This window comes from Pseudophryne corroboree, chromosome 5 (assembly GCF_028390025.1).
Source record: "Pseudophryne corroboree isolate aPseCor3 chromosome 5, aPseCor3.hap2, whole genome shotgun sequence".
NCBI lineage: Eukaryota > Metazoa > Chordata > Amphibia > Anura > Myobatrachidae > Pseudophryne > Pseudophryne corroboree.
This window is the reverse complement of record NC_086448.1, coordinates 204,481,202-204,499,913: the sequence shown is the minus strand read 5'-3', so window position 1 is coordinate 204,499,913 and position 18,712 is coordinate 204,481,202.

The following is an 18,712-nucleotide window of genomic DNA, read 5'->3' as shown; positions in this document are numbered from 1 at the left end:
GGCGCCCTGTGCTCTTCACGGATGAAAGCAGGTTCTCACTGAGCACATGTGACAGACGTGACAGACTCTGGAGACGCCAAGGAGAACGTTCTGCTGCCTGCAACATCCTCCAGCATGACCGGTTTGGCAGTGGGTCAGTAATGGTGTGGGTTGGCATTTCTTTGGGGGGCCGCACAGCCCTTCATGTGCTCGCCAGAGGTAGCCTGACTGCCATTAGGTACCGAGATGAGATCCTCAGACCCCTTGTAAGACCATATGCTGGTGCGGTTGGCCCTGGGTTCCTCCTAATGCAAGACAATGCTAGACCTCATGTGGCTGGAGTGTGTCAGCAGTTCCTGCAAGATGAAGGCATTGATGCTATTGACTGGCCCACCCGCTCCCCAGACCTGAATCCAATTGAGCACATCTGGGACATCATGTCTCGCTCCATCCACCAATGCCACGTTGCACCACCGACTGTCCAAGAGTTGGCTGATGCTTTAGTCCAGGTCTGGGAGGAGATCCCTCAGGAGACCATCCGCCACCTCATCAGGAGCATGCCCAGGCGTTGTAGGGAGGTCATAAAGGCACGTGGAGGCCACACACACTACTGAGCCTCATTTTGACTTGTTTTAAGGACATTACATCAAAGTTGGATCAGCCTGTAGTGTGTTTTTCCACTTTAATTTTGAGTGTGACTCCAAATCCAGACCTCCATGGGTTAATAAATTTGATTTCCATTGATAATTTTTGTGTGATTTTGTTGTCAGCACATTCAACTATGTAAAGAACAAAGTATTTAATAAAAATATTTCATTCATTCAGATCTAGGATGTATTATTTTAGTGTTCCCTTTATTTTTTTGAGCAATGTATATATACACACAGTGGCTTGCTAAAGTATTCACCCCCTCTGCATTTTTCATGTTTTGTTGCCTCACAACCTGGAATTAAAGTGGATTGTTTGAAGGTTTGCATCATTTCATTCACAGAAAACATGCCTGCAACTTCGTATGTGTATAATAGGGTTCATTTTTAATTGGCCCATTTGTGATCATATCTCTCTCTCATCTCATGCACCCCTAAGCTCATTTACTTTTAACCTGGGTCAGCTGCTGTTTAGGTGTGTTGGTGACTGTCTCACTTTGAAAGTCAGAAGTCAGTTGGCAGGTGAGCTTTAAACCAGATAAGCACACTTGTGAAGTTGTGTTGGTCACTGTCTTACCTTTTAAAAGCCATAAGTGTGGCAGGTAAGCTTTAAACCAGGTAAGCACATTTTCCCCTAATAGACAGCAGTAGCCAGGTCCCTAAGAAATCTTTGTGAAAGTTTATGTGATAGAGTAGGACTTGTGGTGAAATGGGGTCCCGTGGAGAGGGCTGCAAACTTACATGCATTGTACAATTCATAAACCAAAACCCCATTGTTTATTCTAGAGATGTGCGGCGGTCACTTTTCATGTTTTGGTTTTGGTTCTAATTCCCCGCTCGTGTTTTGGTTTTGGGTTGGTTTTGCCAAAACCACCCTTTTGTGTTTTGGTTTTGGATCTGGATGATTTTTGAAAAAAAACATAAAAACAGCTAAAATCACAGAATTTGGGGGTAATTTTGATCCTACGATATTACCTCAATATCATTCATTTCCACTCATTTCCAGTCTATTCTGAACACCTCACGATATTGTTATTAGGCCAAAAGGTTGCACCGATGTGGCTGTATGACTAAGCTAAGCGACACGTGTGCGGCACAAACACCTGGCCCATCTAGGAGTGGCACTGCAGTGGCAGACAGGAGGGCAGATATAAAAAAAGGCACCAAACAGCACATCATGCAAAGATGTAAAAATAAGATTTTAAACCTACCGGTAAATCTATTTCTCCTAGTCCGTAGAGGATGCTGGGGACTCCGTAAGGACCATGGGGTATAGACGGTCTCCGCAGGAGATAGGGCGCCTAAAAAGAACTTTGACTATGGGTGTGCACTGGCTCCTCCCTCTATGCCCCTCCTCCAGACCTCAGTTAGAAAACTGTGCCCAGAGGAGATGGACAATACAAGGCAGGATTTAGCAATCCAAGGGCAAGATTCATACCCCGGGCAGCCGCCCAAGAAGAGCCCACCTTCCTAGTGGAATGGGCCTTAACCGAATTTGGTACCGGCAATCCAGCCGTAGAGTGAGCCTGCTGAATCGTATTACAGATCCAGCGAGCAATAGTCTGCTTCGAAGCAGGAGCGCCAATCTTATTGGCCACATACAGGACAAACAGAGCCTCTGTTTTCCTAATTCTAGCCGTCCTGGCTACATACATTTTTAAGGCCCTGACTACGTCCAGGGATCTGGAATCCTCCAGGTCACTTGTAGCCACAGGCAACACAATAGGTTGATTCATATGGAACGAAGAAACCACTTTAGGCAAAAATTGCGGACGTGTCCTCAATTCAGCTCGATCCACATGAAAAATCAAGTAGGGGCTCTTGTGTGACAAAGCCGCCAATTCTGACACTCGCCCTGCCGATGCTAAGGCCAACAACATGACCACCTTCCAGGTAAGAAATTTCAACTCAACCTTGTTAAGTGGTTCAAACCAGTGTGATTTTAGGAACTGCAACACCACGTTCAGGTCCCATGGTGCCACTGGAGGCACAAAAGGTGGCTGGATGTGCAGCATTCCCTTTACAAACGTCTGGACTTCTGGAAGAGAAGCGAATTCCTTTTGAAAGAAAATCGAGAGGGACGAAATCTGTACCTTAACAGAGCCTAATTTCAGGCCCATATCCCATCCTGTCTGTAGGAAGTAGAGAAAATGACCCAGATGAAAATCTTCTGTAGGTGCATTCTTGGTCTCACACCAAGACACATACTTTCGCCAGATACGGTGATAATGTTTTATCGTCACCTCCTTCCTAGCCTTTATTAAAGTAGGGATGACCTCTTCCGTAATCCCCTTTTTCGCTAGGATTCGGCGTTCAACCGCCATGCCGTCAAACGTAACCGCGGTAAGTCTTGAAATACACAGGGACCCTGCTGCAACAGGTCTTCCCTCAGAGGAAGAGGCCAGGGATCTCCTGTGAGCATCTCTTGTAGATCCGAGTACCAGGCCCTTCGAGGCCAGTCTGGGACAACGAGTATCGTTCGTACTCTTCTTCGTCTTATGATCCTCAACACCTTTGTGATGAGAGGAAGAGGAGGAAACACGTAGACCGATTTGAACACCCACGGTGTTACCAGAGCGTCTACTGCTACTGCCTGAGGGTCCCGAGACCTGGCGCAATACCTCCGAAGTTTTTTGTTGAGGCGTGACGCCATCATGTCTATTTGAGGAGTTCCCCAAAGACGTGTTACGTCTGCAAAGACTTCTTGATGAAGTCCCTACTCTCCTGGATGGAGATCGTGTCTGCTGAGGAAGTCTGCTTCCCAGTTGTCCACTCCCGGAATGAAGACAGCCGACAGGGCGCTTACATGATTTTCCGCCCAGCGAAGGATCCTTGTGGCTTCTGCCATTGCGACTCTGCTTCTTGTCTCGCCTTGGCGGTTCACATGAGTCACTGCTGTGACATTGTCTGATTGAATCAGAACCGGTAGGTTTCGAAGAAAACTCTCCGCTTGTCGAAGGCCGTTGTAAATGGCCCTGAGTTCCAACACATTGATGTGTAGACAGGACTCCTGGTCTGATCAAAGACCCTGAAAATGTTTTCCCTGTGTGACCGCTCCCCATCCTCGGAGGCTCGCGTCCGTGGTAACCAGGATCCAATCCTGAATTCAGAACCTGCGACCCTCTAGGAGGTGAGCACTTTGCAACCACCACAGGAGGGACACTTTGGTCCCTGGGGACAGAGTTATTTTCCGATGTAAGTGCAGATGGGACCCGGACCACTTGTCCAGAAGATCGCATTGAAAAGTCCTTGCATGGAACCTTCCGAAGGGAATGGCCTCGTAGGCCGCCACCATTTTCCCCAGAACTCGAGTGCATTGGTGAACTGACACCCTCTTTGGTTTTAGCAGGTCTCTGACCATGTTCTGGATGTCTTGGGCTTTCTCTATTGGGAGGAAGACCTACATTTGTTCCGTATCCAGTATCATACCTAGAAACGGTAGTCGAGTTGTCGGAATCAACTGTGACTTTGGTAGATTTAAAATCCAACCGTGTTGCCGGAGCACTCTCAGAGAGAGCGCCACACTGCTCAGCAATTTCTCCCTTGATCTCGCTTTTATCAGGAGATCGTCCAAGTATGGGATAATTGTGACTCCATGCTTGCGCAGGACCACCATCATTTCCGCCATTACCTTGGTGAAAATCCTCAGGGCCGTGGAGAGTCCAAACGGCAACGTCTGAAATTGGTAATGACAATCCTGTACAGTGAATCTCAGGTATTCCTGATAGGGGGCATATATGGGGACATGAAGGTACGCATCCTTTATGTCCAGAGACACCAAAAACTCCCCCTCCTCCATGTTGGCTATTATCGCTCTGAGAGATTCCATTTCAAATTTGAATCTTTTTATGTACAGGTTTAGGGATTTCAGATTCAAAATAGGTCTGACCGAACCATCCGGTTTCGGGACCACAAATAGAGTTGAGTAGTAACCTCTTCCCTGCTGGTGCAGGGGAACCTTGATTATCACTTGCTGTATACACAGCATTTGAATTGCAGCTAACACTATATCCCTTTCCGATGTGGAAGCTGGTAGGGCCGATTTGAAAAATCGGCGCGGGGGCACCTCCTCGAATTCCAATTTGTAACCCTGGGAAACTATTTCCAACACCCAGGGATTCAGGTCCGAACTGACCCAGGCCTGACTGAAAAGTCGAAGACGTGCCCCCACCGGTGCGGACTCCCTCAGGGGAGCCCCAGCGTTATGCTGTGGGTTTTGGAGTAGCCGGGGAGGACTTTTGTTCCTGGGCACTTGCCGAAGCAGGTGCTCTCTTGCCTCTGCCCTTACCTCTGGCGAGGAAAGAGGATCCCCGACCTCTTTTGGACTTGTGCGACCGAAAGGACTGCATCTGATAGGGTGTTACTTTCTTTTGCTGTTGGGTAATATATGGTAAAAAATTAGATTTACCTGCTGTAGCTGTGGAAACCAGATCCGTCAGCCCATCCCCAAACAATACATCACCCTTATAGGGTAGTACTTCCATATGTTTTTTGGAATCCGCATCACCCGTCCATTGGCGAGTCCATAAGGATCTTCTCGCTGAGACAGACATGGCATTGGCCCTAGAAGCTAGCAATCCAATGTAACCGATCTCCTATATGGATAGATAAGCTTGATTTTTCTTTTATCTTGTACGCTTGCATTCTTACCATTTGTTTTTATCTGTTGTATTAAAATTATGTGAAAAACCTTCAATATCCCTGGCTGTGGATTTTAAATTGTAGGATATGCTTGTCCTTAGAAGGTTTTTTATACAACTAATTTTATGGTGAACAATGGTATGAAAACTGTACGCGCTATGTTATATTTGTCTTATCTTTTTTATATACTTGCAATGGTCATATGACCGAAGAAAGACTGTATCAAAGTGGATTACAAGCTTTTTTGAATCACGGTGCCCTAGAATATCAGAATTTTTTTCACGGCACCCCTAGGCCAAAAATTTCTTATTGAGAAATTTAGAAAGAAATACAGGTTGAGTATCCCATATACAAAATGCTCGGGACCAGAAGAATTTTGGATATCGGATTTTTCCATATTTTGGAATAATTGCATACCGTAATGAGATATCATGGCGATGGGACCCAAATCTAAGCACAGAATGCATTTATGTTTCATATGCACCTTATACACACAGCCTGAAGGTCATTTAATACAATATTTTTTATAACTTTGTGTATTAAACAAAGTTTGTGTACATTGAGCCATCAGAGAACAAGGGTTTCACTATCTCACTCTCACCCAAAAAATTCTGTATTTCGGATTATTCCGTATTTCGGAATATTTGGATATGGGATACTCAACCTGTATTACATTAAGTAGTTTGCGTTTATATGTCATACTTAGGGTCAGTTGTGTGGTGAGGGACAAGATTTGCTTCTGTTTGACCACATATTTTATGACTGGCAGCCAACAGCACTGGTTTTGCCTATTATATTGACCATGAATAGTTTGAATTGGTCCTGGACCACCAACCCAGGGCACCCCTGCAAGTGTTCCGAGGCACCCCTGGGAGCCACGGCACACAGTTTGGGAACCTCTGCTGTATCAGATAAGTAGTGTCCTTTTTTCCTTATACTGGGTTTACACTTTATATTTTTTAGACACTAGAAGGCACCCTTTTCTCCACCTTTTTAATATATACATTATATATATATATATATATATATATATATATAACACAAATTCCCAAGTGCGCTAAGATGGAATGTATTTACACACTTCTTCAGGCGATAATTTCATCAGAATGTAGACTGGAGGATATTTAAAACTGGGGACCTGTAACCGACACCCCTCACCAAAATAGTCACCCAAACAAGAGGCCAATCGGCCAATTAGTAAAAAGTTGTTTTAATAACATGTAATTGAACATATGAGTTTTTACACAGTTCACAATATAAAATTATATGAATAAAATACAACCAAAAGAATACACAGCCAACACGTTTGTGAGATGGATCCTAGATACCCCTCACCTTTTGCAAGGTGCGAGCTCGACAGGGAGTATCTTCACAAACTAGATTGTGATCCTTTGACTGACAAACCCAACGCGTTTCGTCTTATCGACTTCATCAGGGATAACGAGTATAGAAAGAGGACTAATTTGCTCTCAATGGATTTGTATAGATGATCCTATCCTCAAAAAAGGATTATTCGAAATATGTCGGGACTTAATAAGTGAAGCTCTTATATCCGGACTCCTAATGGATATTTCTTCTAAAAAGTATAACCAATTAAGTGATGATGTTTTATATGGACTGCCTTAAAGATAGTTTTGGCGTAAAATCTTTGTCAAACCGCCTATAGGAATTATTGATTCTAGCCTCCTAGGAGTGCTGACAACCGAATATTGGCATTTTTGTAAACTACCTAAAAAATTGTATCCACTTTTAAGAACCGAGACTACTTCTAATTCAAATATTGACCTTCATACAGTAGAAAACTCCAGAATTAAATGGCTGGTTTGACAATCTCAAAGGTATAAATGATGTGGCTTCCTCAATAGGTCTCACAGAATGGATCCTGGGAAAACTTTAGCTGCATGTGGAAGTCACAGAGTAAATATATATATAATATTGTGTGTGTATGTGTGTATATATATATATATATATATATATATATATATATATATATTTGTATAAGAGAAAAAATATATAGTTTTCTGAAACTATGAAAAATACTGGGTACTGGGTGCTGCCATGTTGCCACCAGTCAGTTGATCGCAACTCCATCAATCGTAAGTGCTGGTCCAGTCAGCTGACTCTGTTGTCCTATTGCTGACCAGCAAAGGGGTTAAAAGGACTGCAGGGAGGTTGTTCCAGAAGCTCTGTATATTCTCCAGCGATTCTCCTGTTCCAGTTTACAGCAGCATAACCAGAAGGGATGCAGTCAATTTGCCTACAATTAAAATCCCGACGATCAAAATCCCAACAACCAAAGACTGACGGTCAAAATCCTGACATGGTCAAAAATATTACTTTTCAAATACCGACAAGGTCAAAATACCAACAATTAAAATGTCGACATCCCAGTGGACCTGGAGGGGGAATATAATAGTGTGCCGAGTGCAGTGAGCCATGCGAGGGAACACGGTACACTTATACGGTGTCCATGTCAACCTATGTCGACATACACAAAAAAACAATGAAAACCGTGTGTCGACTTTTTGACCTGTCAACGTTTTAAATGTCGGTATTTTAAATGTCAGTATTTTGACCTTGACGGGACTTTGACCTTGTCGGTCAATTGTTGTTGGGATTTTTGCCGTCGTGATTTTGATTGTAGGTATTTCATACTGATCCCAACCAGAACTGTGATATCAGCTCATAGTAATATATACAACCAGCACTGTGAATCCAGCTCATAGTAATGCAACCAGCACTGTGATTCCAGCTCATAGTAATACAATCAGCACTGTGAATCCAGCTCATAGTAATGCAAACAGCACTGTGATTCCAGCTCATAGTAATACAACCAGCACTGTGATTCCAGCTCATAGTAATACAACCAGCACTGTGATTCCAGCTCATAGTAATACAACCAGCACTGTGATTCCAGCTCATAGTAATACAACCAGCACTGTGATTCCAGCTCATAGTAATACAACCAGCACTGTGATTCCAGCTCATAGTAATACAACCAGCACTGTGATTCCAGCTCATAGTAATACAACCAGCACTGTGATCCCAGTTCAGTAGTACTGCTGACACCGTGACTTTAACAAACTGCAACACCATACAGTGTGCTTATTGCGTGTGCTGCTCACACTAGTTTCCTGGACACCAGTTTCAGTCTGGTTCAAGCAAGCCAGTTACAAGCTGACTCCAGTTCACTGGTTCCAGTCAGGTTAAAGCAAATCAGTTTTCAAGTGTTCCATTATATTCTTTCATAAAGTATTCCTGAATTAAATTCTACTCTCATGCGCAAGACTTACCTACTTCCACCAAGTTTCCTGCATAGAGTGCCCTCTACAGAACCACTACCAGATTCTAACTTGAGTTCACAAAACACCAGAGTTCTGACAGACCACTAGTAAGTGTAACCCTCTCGGGAGTTCCCCGCTGACAGAACTGCTGCGGGCATGGCCTAGCAAGAAGCCCAACATTTTCATCACTCTGGGTTGACGCTGGGCTTTCCCAGAGACTTGTCGGGCTGCACTGCTGACTCCAACCCTGTGACAGGAGATCAGATAATGTCACATAATGTCACAGTGCAGCACCCGGCTCCTGGCACTGAGGAGGAGTCGGCAATCTGGTGTCACCCTTGAAGGGTGACACCTGAGACCAGCAGGCCCGCCCCCCCCCTTCCTTCTGTATCCCCCTAATGACGTCAATGCTCCAACTGTACCATTGTGGCTAGTACTACAGTACTGTTTCTTCAGTAGCTGTACCAAGCAACACCTCCAGCACTGTTTTGTACCAGTTTAAAAAGCTGTTACTGGACTGCACTTGTTCCTACTTTTTCCTATGCTTTCATTGGTGGTTAGAGGAGACTTGGGCCCAAATATATTAAGCCTTAAAAAGTGATAAGGTGGAGACGGGTAAAGAGTGATAAATGACCAGCCAATCAGCTTCCTAACTGCCATGTGACAGGCTGTTAGGTAAATGTATTATAGTATTATAGTTTATCACTCTTTATCCATCTCCACTTTATCACTTTTTAAGGCTTAATACATTTGGGCCTTAGTCCTGTAGGACCTCCCCATTATTGTTTTATATCAATGATTGACAGAGATAACTTCAGTGTTAATGAAAGATAAGTACAGACAGCCTGGCAGTCACATTTCCATGTGTGACTGAGCACAGTGTGGGGGACAGGAAGCTACTTGGAGCTGGAGTTGCCCTCTGACCCTAATACCAGTCCTGATAGTCAATGGAAAATATAGAGAGATATACAGTGCCAAATTTACAAAGGGTGAGATTTAATTGTTTTATCACGCTCAATCTCCCGTCTCAAGTGACGGGAGATTGGGGGGCAATATTCAGTAGTTTTTTTTATGGCACACATTACGCCTAGAGAGGTCGGGTTTACCCAACTAAACTAATGGGCGCAATGTGAAGAGTGCCATTTGGGCGCCAAAACAGGTCACTTTTTGAACATTTTAACTGGAAAGTGAGGAGGGACACACCCCTAACACTGGAAGGTACAGTAGATGGTGGGATGCAAATGTACCCAATTTTCATAGGAAAGGAGCTGTTAATAACTGTATATGATTCAACCCTTGTTAAAACGACATGATTTCAGTGAGTTATTGGTACTCCAATGTGGAAGCATAGGATACAGTATATACTGTATGTAATGTTTGCTATGTATTCTGTATCTAGTATTTGTAGAGTAGTAAATATACACATAGTTTATGAATTGGTGCAAGCAAAGTTGGACTTCCTCCATAAACATTCTGCACTTGCCATTCACTATGGGGAGAAAATACAAGTAGATTTGGGCAGTGGCGGAACTAGCGAGCGGTGGGCCCAGGTGCGACCCCCCCATCCCACCCAAGTCCACCCCCTCACCCCTGGAGAGGATCTGGTGAGGGGGACCTGCTCAGGGCCAGAGAAATGGATACCTAGCAACAGTGCCGTAACTAGACATTTTAGCACTGTGTACAAGAAACGGCATCGGAAAACAGGGGCAGTGTGCTCCGTAGGCGCGCGCAAAAATACATAGTGGCGTGGCTTCGTGGGGAAGGGGTGTGGCCACAAAATAATACCAATTCATAAAACGGTGCACAGTAGTCTCCATTATTCAAATTACGCCGCACAGTAGCACCACTACACCAGGTAGAGACCCTTTTACACCTTACGGCAGACAGATTCCTCTTTTTACACATTACGGCAGACAGCGTCCCCTTTCTACACATTACTGCAGACAGCGTCCCCCTTTTTACACATAACGGCAGAGAGAGTGCACTTTTTACACATAACGGCAGACAGCGTGCCCTTGTTACACATAGCGGCAGACAGCGTACACTTTTTACACATAACGGCAGACAGCGTGCCCTTGTTAAACATAGCGGCAGACAGCGTCCCCTTTTTACACATTACGGCAGACAGCGTGCCCTTGTTACTCATTACGGCAGGCAGATTCCCCCTTTTTACACATTGCGGCAGGCAGATTCCCCCTTTTTACACATCACGTCAGGCAGATTCTCCCTTTTTACACATTGCGGCAAAGATTCCCCCTTTTTACACATTACGGCAGACAGATTCCCCCTTTTTACACATTACATCAGGCAAATTCCCCCTTTTTACACATTGCAGCAAGCAGATTCCCCATTTTTACACATTGCAGCAAGCAGATTCCCCATTTTTACACATTGCGGCAGGCAGATTCCCCCTTTTTACACATTGCGGCAGGCAGATTCCCCCTTTTTACACATTGCGGCAAGCAAATCCCCCCGTTTTACACATTGCTGCAAGCAGATTCCCCATTTTTACACATTGTGGCAGGCAGATTCCCCCTTTTTACACATTACGGCAGACAGAAGAAAGAAAGAAAGAAAGAAAGAAAGAAAGAAAGAAAGAAAGAAAGAAAGAAAGAAAGAAAGAAAGAAAGAAAGAAAGAAAGAGAATGAATTATACTTACCCTCTCCGCTGGCTCAGGCTCCTCGGTGCAGCTTCTGGTCACGATTCCCGGGCAGGAGAGAAGGAGGAGGAGGGAGGTGGAGGAGGGAGCCGCAGCAGCGCTGTGTTATTGGTGGAGGCGCTGCTGCTGCTGCCCCTCTGCTTCACTATAGGCTGTTCTCGGAAAGACAGCCTATAGTGAAGCAGAGGGACAGCAGCAGCAGCGCCTCAACCAGTAACAAAGCGCTGCTGCGGCTCCCTCCTCCACCTCCCTCCTCCTTCTCCTTCCCCCGAACCGCTGCGCTCCTCTCCTCTCTGTCCGGGCGGCTGTGTGCTGCGGGCAGCGGTTGCCCGCAGCACACAGCGGCATGTAATTAGTCAGTTTGACTCATTACATGCTTTGGGCCCCTGGACAGAGGCGGGCCCCAGTGCAACGCACTGGTTGCACTGGCGGTAGTTCCGCCTCAGGATTTGGGGTCGATTCAGACCTGACTGCTAGGCTGCGTTTTCTCACAGCCTGAGATCAGATCTGAACTGTGCATGCGTATGCACCACAAAGCACAGGCGCTATGGACTGCAGCAACAGGGATCGCCGGTCAGCGACGGGATGGTGCGAAAAATCCAAACACACCGACGATCGCAAGGAAATTGACAGGAAGAGGCCGTTTGTGGGTGACAACTTACCATCAAGGAGTGTCCGGGAAAACGCAGGAGGGACCCGGTGTTTGGAGGGAGGGTTTCTGATGTCAGTTCCGGCCCCAATCATCGCAGCGGCTGAGTAAGTCCTGGGCTGAGCAGAAACTGCACAAACTGATGTTTGTGCAGTTCTGCTACACATGCGATTGCACACCTGCACACACTCCATACCCTCCCCCTGTAGGCGGCGACTACCTGATCGCAGGGATCAAAAAAACGCACCCTAGTGATCAGGTCTGAATTACACCCCTATGCACCTACATATTGTGTTGGCCAAACACAAGTTACTAACTCTTGATACTGTCAGATAACATCTAGGAATGGTCATATATGATTTTATTTTTCGCAAGTGAGCTACTGCATTTTATAAGACAATACTATGGTGAAGTAATATAATTTATATAGTAATTGTTTATTTCTTTAATTGAAAAGATGGTTTCGGTCTATTGTTCATTTCTTAGGTTGCCAAGCAGGCACAGGACTGAATTGGTTTGACACGTTATTTTAAATCCCTGTGACAAAATCTCACCTTTTCCTTCCTGGTCTCTCAGATTTCTTCCCTTGTTCTGTACTTGCCATGTTGTGAATTGGTCTCTGGTTCCAGCACTCCTGTGGTTTTGTGTTCATCCTATACACAATCTATTGTTCTTCTGTCTTTCACATACCGCACTCTCTCACTGCTCAAAGGATCACCCCAGATTTATAATATAACCTACAGTGATAGATGTCAGTTACACCAGCATAGACAATGGTCAGGATCTTGGTCAGTTAACAACACACTACCAGTGGTGTAACTAGGGGCCTGCAGCCACTGCAGTCCATTGGAGGCGCAGGGCTACGGGGTCACCGCCGCCAATTGCTGCTGTTTTGGGAAGGACACGGAGGGCACAGTGCGTGCCTCTCCTGTGTGTCCCTCCTGGGTCTCCGGCGGCAGCGGCGTGTCTGTTAAATGGAGTGCCGGATCGTGAGCTCTGATTGGCTCACGAACCGGCAGTTCATTTGACAGTCACGCTGCTGCCGCTGGAGACACAGGAGGGATACATAGGAGAGGCACGCACTATGCCCTCCGTGTCCTTCCCAAAACTCACAGCAGCGAGGAGCCTGGGGGCTCGGGAGGGTGTGTACCTGGCACTGAGGGGGCATATTTGGCACTGGGGGTATATGTGTACCTGGCACTGGGGGGGGGCATATTTGGCACTGGGAGGGTATATGTGTATCTGGCACTGGGGGTATATGTGTACCTGGCGCTGGGGGGGTAGCATATTTGGCACTGGGGGTATATGTGTACCTGACACTGGGGGGGCATATTTGGCACTGGGGGTATATGTGTACCTGGCACTGGAAGGGGCATATTTGGCACTGGGGGGTATATGTGTACCTGGCACTGGGGGGGCATATTTGGCATGGGGGGGTATATGTGTACCTGGCACTGGGGGGGCATATTTGGCAGTGGGGGGTATATGTGTACCTGGCACTGGGGGGGGGGCATATTTGGCACTGGGGGTATATGTGTAGCTGGCACTGGGGGGGGGCATATTTAGCACTGGGGCTATATGTGTAGCTGGCACTGGGGGAGCATATTTGGCACTGGGGGTATATGTGTGCCTGGCACTGGGGGGGGGCCCATATTTGGCACTGGGGGTATGTGTGTAGCTGGCACTGTGGGGGAATATCTGGCACTGGGGGCATATGTGGCACTGGGAGTACAGCCCTAGCAACAAGCATTACCCCCTGGTTACAAGCACAACACCCGCTCATGAAATCCCTGGCAACAAGCATTACCCCCTAGCAACGAGCATGACACCCAGTGCATGAAACCCCTGGCAACGAATATTACCCCCTGGCAACAAGCTTGAAGCCCAGCACATGATACTTCTGGCAACAGACATAACACCTACCGCATGAAACCCCTGGCAACAAGCATGACACCCTGAGCATGAAAACCCCTGGCACCGTGCATGGAACCAAGAGCATGAAACCCCTGGCAACAAGCAGGTAATTTAAAAGTAATTAGAAGCCTTACTTTAGGACTTAATGTGTAATGGGCATTGCGGTGTGTGGCATAATGTATCACGGACATTGCGGTGTGTGTCATAATGTGTCACAGGCATTACGGTGTGTGGCATACTATATCACGGGCATTGTGGTATGTGGTATAATGTCTCAGGGGCATTGCAGTGTGTGGCATAATGTATAACGGGCATTGTGGTATGTGGCATAGGGTATAACGGGCATTGGGATATGTGTCACAGGCATTACGATGTGTGGTATACTATATCACGGGCATTGTGGTATGTGGTATGATGTCTCAGGGTCATTGCAGTGTGTGGCATAATGTATCACGGACATTGCAGTGTGTGGCATAATGTATCACGGACATTGCAGTGTGTGGCATAATGTATCACGGACCTTGCACTGTGTGGCATAATGTATCATGGACATTGTGGTGTGTGTCATAATGTGTCACAGGCATTGTATGTGCTATAATGTATCAGGGGCATTGCAGTGTGTAACATAATGTATAACGGGCATTGCGATGCGTGTCATAATGTGTTACAGGCATTATGGTGTGTGTCATAATGTGTCGTGGGCATTATGGTGTGTGGCATATTGTGTCATGGGCCTTATTGTGTGTGGCATAATGTATAAGGGCCATAACAGTATGTGGCATAATGTATAATGGGCATTACCATAAGGAGGAAAAATGACAAATAATGTAAGGGGCATGAATCAGGATTATAATTTTTTCCTGTGGTGGCCAAAGTCTGGGCGTGCAGGTTGCAAAACTGGGGTATAAGGTAGTCCTTTCCTATAATACCACGCCCCTTTATGCAAAGCTATGCCCATTTCAGCGAGGCCATGCCCCTTTTTTGCGAAACGCACCTTCGGCACGCGCAGATTCATCACTTTACTAGTGGCAATTATGGGGGGGGGGGGGGGGGGGGGGCGGGGTGCCAGATAATGTTTTGGCTTGGGGGAGAAAAATTTCTAGTTACACCACTGCACACTACATTTTGTTTTGATTGTTTTGATACATGCAGAATTTCATATATTAAAATAACTGTATGTGCTGTCGTCATTTGGAGGAATTATTTATATTTTGCAGCCCTCACTTCCGCAGATTTTCCTCACAGGCCATATCCTGCCCCTCTTTCTATGGGTGGTATTCATGTGACCGCCGGTCAGCTGACCGACAGTCACATGACCTCCTCCGTGAGCCCGACGGCTCACTATCCCGATGGTCGGCATGCCGACCAACAGGGACTATTTCCACTCGTGGGTGTCCACGACACCCATAGAGTGGGAATAGAACCCGTGGCGAGCGCAGGTCGCCACCGAGCCCGCAGCGTGGCGAGCGCAGCGAGCCCGCAAGGGGCTTGCTGCACTCGCCCCTCCCCGCCGGGATCCCGGCGTCGGTATGTTGCCGGGATCCCGGCGTCGGTAAGGTGACCTGCGGTCAGGAGACCGCCGGTCACCAGTACTACACCCCTTTCTATAGTACTGCCCCTTTTTTGGTCTAATCGAGATCTTCATTTATACAGTTACACAAGCAGACAAACAATTTGGAAGCTGCTCAATCATACCTGGAGATAATTATATATCAGGTGCTGGAAGGGGGAGGGGTCACAGACAAACAAACAAAGAGGAAGGGGGGTGCAAATCCCCACCCCCAGATTCCCCTCCGCACACTGAAAATTACCTGTAACCATCCCTGAATCTATCTGGTAATAAAATTCAGAGAATTCGTCACAAATGTTTGCAAACACATGTTTAGCTGCTGGCCACTTCACGGCTTCTCTGATACAGCAGTCCTAACTACTTGATAGCAGTGCCCACATTGGGCCATGTAATTTGTCACAGTACGCCTCATAATAAAGGCCATTACTAAAACAGTTCCAGGCTGAGAGCTAACTTACCAGGGAGCCACCCCCAGGATCTCCCATTGGCACTACAAGGAACAGCATGCCTTCCAAATGCTGCTCCCATTCAATGCCTCATGCACACAAGCAGACAAACAATTTGGAAGCTGCTCAATCATACCTGGAGATAATTATATATCAGGTGCTGGAAGGGGGAGGGGTCACAGACAAACAAACAAAGAGGAAGGGGGGTGCAAATCCCCACCCCCAGATTCCCCTCCGCACACTGAAAATTACCTGTAACCATCCCTGAATCTATCTGGTAATAAAATTCAGAGAATTCGTCACAAATGTTTGCAAACACATGTTTAGCTGCTGGCCACTTCACGGCTTCTCTGATACAGCAGTCCTAACTACTTGATAGCAGTGCCCACATTGGGCCATGTAATTTGTCACAGTACGCCTCATAATAAAGGCCATTACTAAAACAGTTCCAGGCTGAGAGCTAACTTACCAGGGAGCCACCCCCAGGATCTCCCATTGGCACTACAAGGAACAGCATGCCTTCCAAATGCTGCTCCCATTCAATGCCTCATGCACACAAGCAGACAAACAATTTGGAAGCTGCTCAATCATACCTGGAGATAATTATATATCAGGTGCTGGAAGGGGGAGGGGTCACAGACAAACAAACAAAGAGGAAGGGGGGTGCAAATCCCCACCCCCAGATTCCCCTCCGCACACTGAAAATTACCTGTAACCATCCCTGAATCTATCTGGTAATAAAATTCAGAGAATTCGTCACAAATGTTTGCAAACACATGTTTAGCTGCTGGCCACTTCACGGCTTCTCTGATACAGCAGTCCTAACTACTTGATAGCAGTGCCCACATTGGGCCATGTAATTTGTCACAGTACGCCTCATAATAAAGGCCATTACTAAAACAGTTCCAGGCTGAGAGCTAACTTACCAGGGAGCCACCCCCAGGATCTCCCATTGGCACTACAAGGAACAGCATGCCTTCCAAATGCTGCTCCCATTCAATGCCTCATGCACACAAGCAGACAAACAATTTGGAAGCTGCTCAATCATACCTGGAGATAATTATATATCAGGTGCTGGAAGGGGGAGGGGTCACAGACAAACAAACAAAGAGGAAGGGGGGTGCAAATCCCCACCCCCAGATTCCCCTCCGCACACTGAAAATTACCTGTAACCATCCCTGAATCTATCTGGTAATAAAATTCAGAGAATTCGTCACAAATGTTTGCAAACACATGTTTAGCTGCTGGCCACTTCACGGCTTCTCTGATACAGCAGTCCTAACTACTTGATAGCAGTGCCCACATTGGGCCATGTAATTTGTCACAGTACGCCTCATAATAAAGGCCATTACTAAAACAGTTCCAGGCTGAGAGCTAACTTACCAGGGAGCCACCCCCAGGATCTCCCATTGGCACTACAAGGAAACCTCCTTCCTCTTTGTTTGTTTGTCTGTGACCCCTCCCCCTTCCAGCACCTGTTATATAATTATCTCCAGGTATGATTGAGCAGCTTCCAAATTGTTTGTCTGCTTGTGTGCATGAGGCATTGAATGGGAGCAGCATTTGGAAGGCATGCTGTTCCTTGTAGTGCCAATGGGAGATCCTGGGGGTGGCTCCCTGGTAAGTTAGCTCTCAGCCTGGAACTGTTTTAGTAATGGCCTTTATTATGAGGCGTACTGTGACAAATTACATGGCCCAATGTGGGCACTGCTATCAAGTAGTTAGGACTGCTGTATCAGAGAAGCCGTGAAGTGGCCAGCAGCTAAACATGTGTTTGCAAACATTTGTGACGAATTCTCTGAATTTTATTACCAGATAGATTCAGGGATGGTTACAGGTAATTTTCAGTGTGCGGAGGGGAATCTGGGGGTGGGGATTTGCACCCCCCTTCCTCTTTGTTTGTTTGTCTGTGACCCCTCCCCCTTCCAGCACCTGATATATAATTATCTCCAGGTATGATTGAGCAGCTTCCAAATTGTTTGTCTGCTTGTGTGCATGAGGCATTGAATGGGAGCAGCATTTGGAAGGCATGCTGTTCCTTGTAGTGCCAATGGGAGATCCTGGGGGTGGCTCCCTGGTAAGTTAGCTCTCAGCCTGGAACTGTTTTAGTAATGGCCTTTATTATGAGGCGTACTGTGACAAATTACATGGCCCAATGTGGGCACTGCTATCAAGTAGTTAGGACTGCTGTATCAGAGAAGCCGTGAAGTGGCCAGCAGCTAAACATGTGTTTGCAAACATTTGTGACGAATTCTCTGAATTTTATTACCAGATAGATTCAGGGATGGTTACAGGTAATTTTCAGTGTGCGGAGGGGAATCTGGGGGTGGGGATTTGCACCCCCCTTCCTCTTTGTTTGTTTGTCTGTGACCCCTCCCCCTTCCAGCACCTGATATATAATTATCTCCAGGTATGATTGAGCAGCTTCCAAATTGTTTGTCTGCTTGTGTGCATGAGGCATTGAATGGGAGCAGCATTTGGAAGGCATGCTGTTCCTTGTAGTGCCAATGGGAGATCCTGGGGGTGGCTCCCTGGTAAGTTAGCTCTCAGCCTGGAACTGTTTTAGTAATGGCCTTTATTATGAGGCGTACTGTGACAAATTACATGGCCCAATGTGGGCACTGCTATCAAGTAGTTAGGACTGCTGTATCAGAGAAGCCGTGAAGTGGCCAGCAGCTAAACATGTGTTTGCAAACATTTGTGACGAATTCTCTGAATTTTATTACCAGATAGATTCAGGGATGGTTACAGGTAATTTTCAGTGTGCGGAGGGGAATCTGGGGGTGGGGATTTGCACCCCCCTTCCTCTTTGTTTGTTTGTCTGTGACCCCTCCCCCTTCCAGCACCTGATATATAATTATCTCCAGGTATGATTGAGCAGCTTCCAAATTGTTTGTCTGCTTGTGTGCATGAGGCATTGAA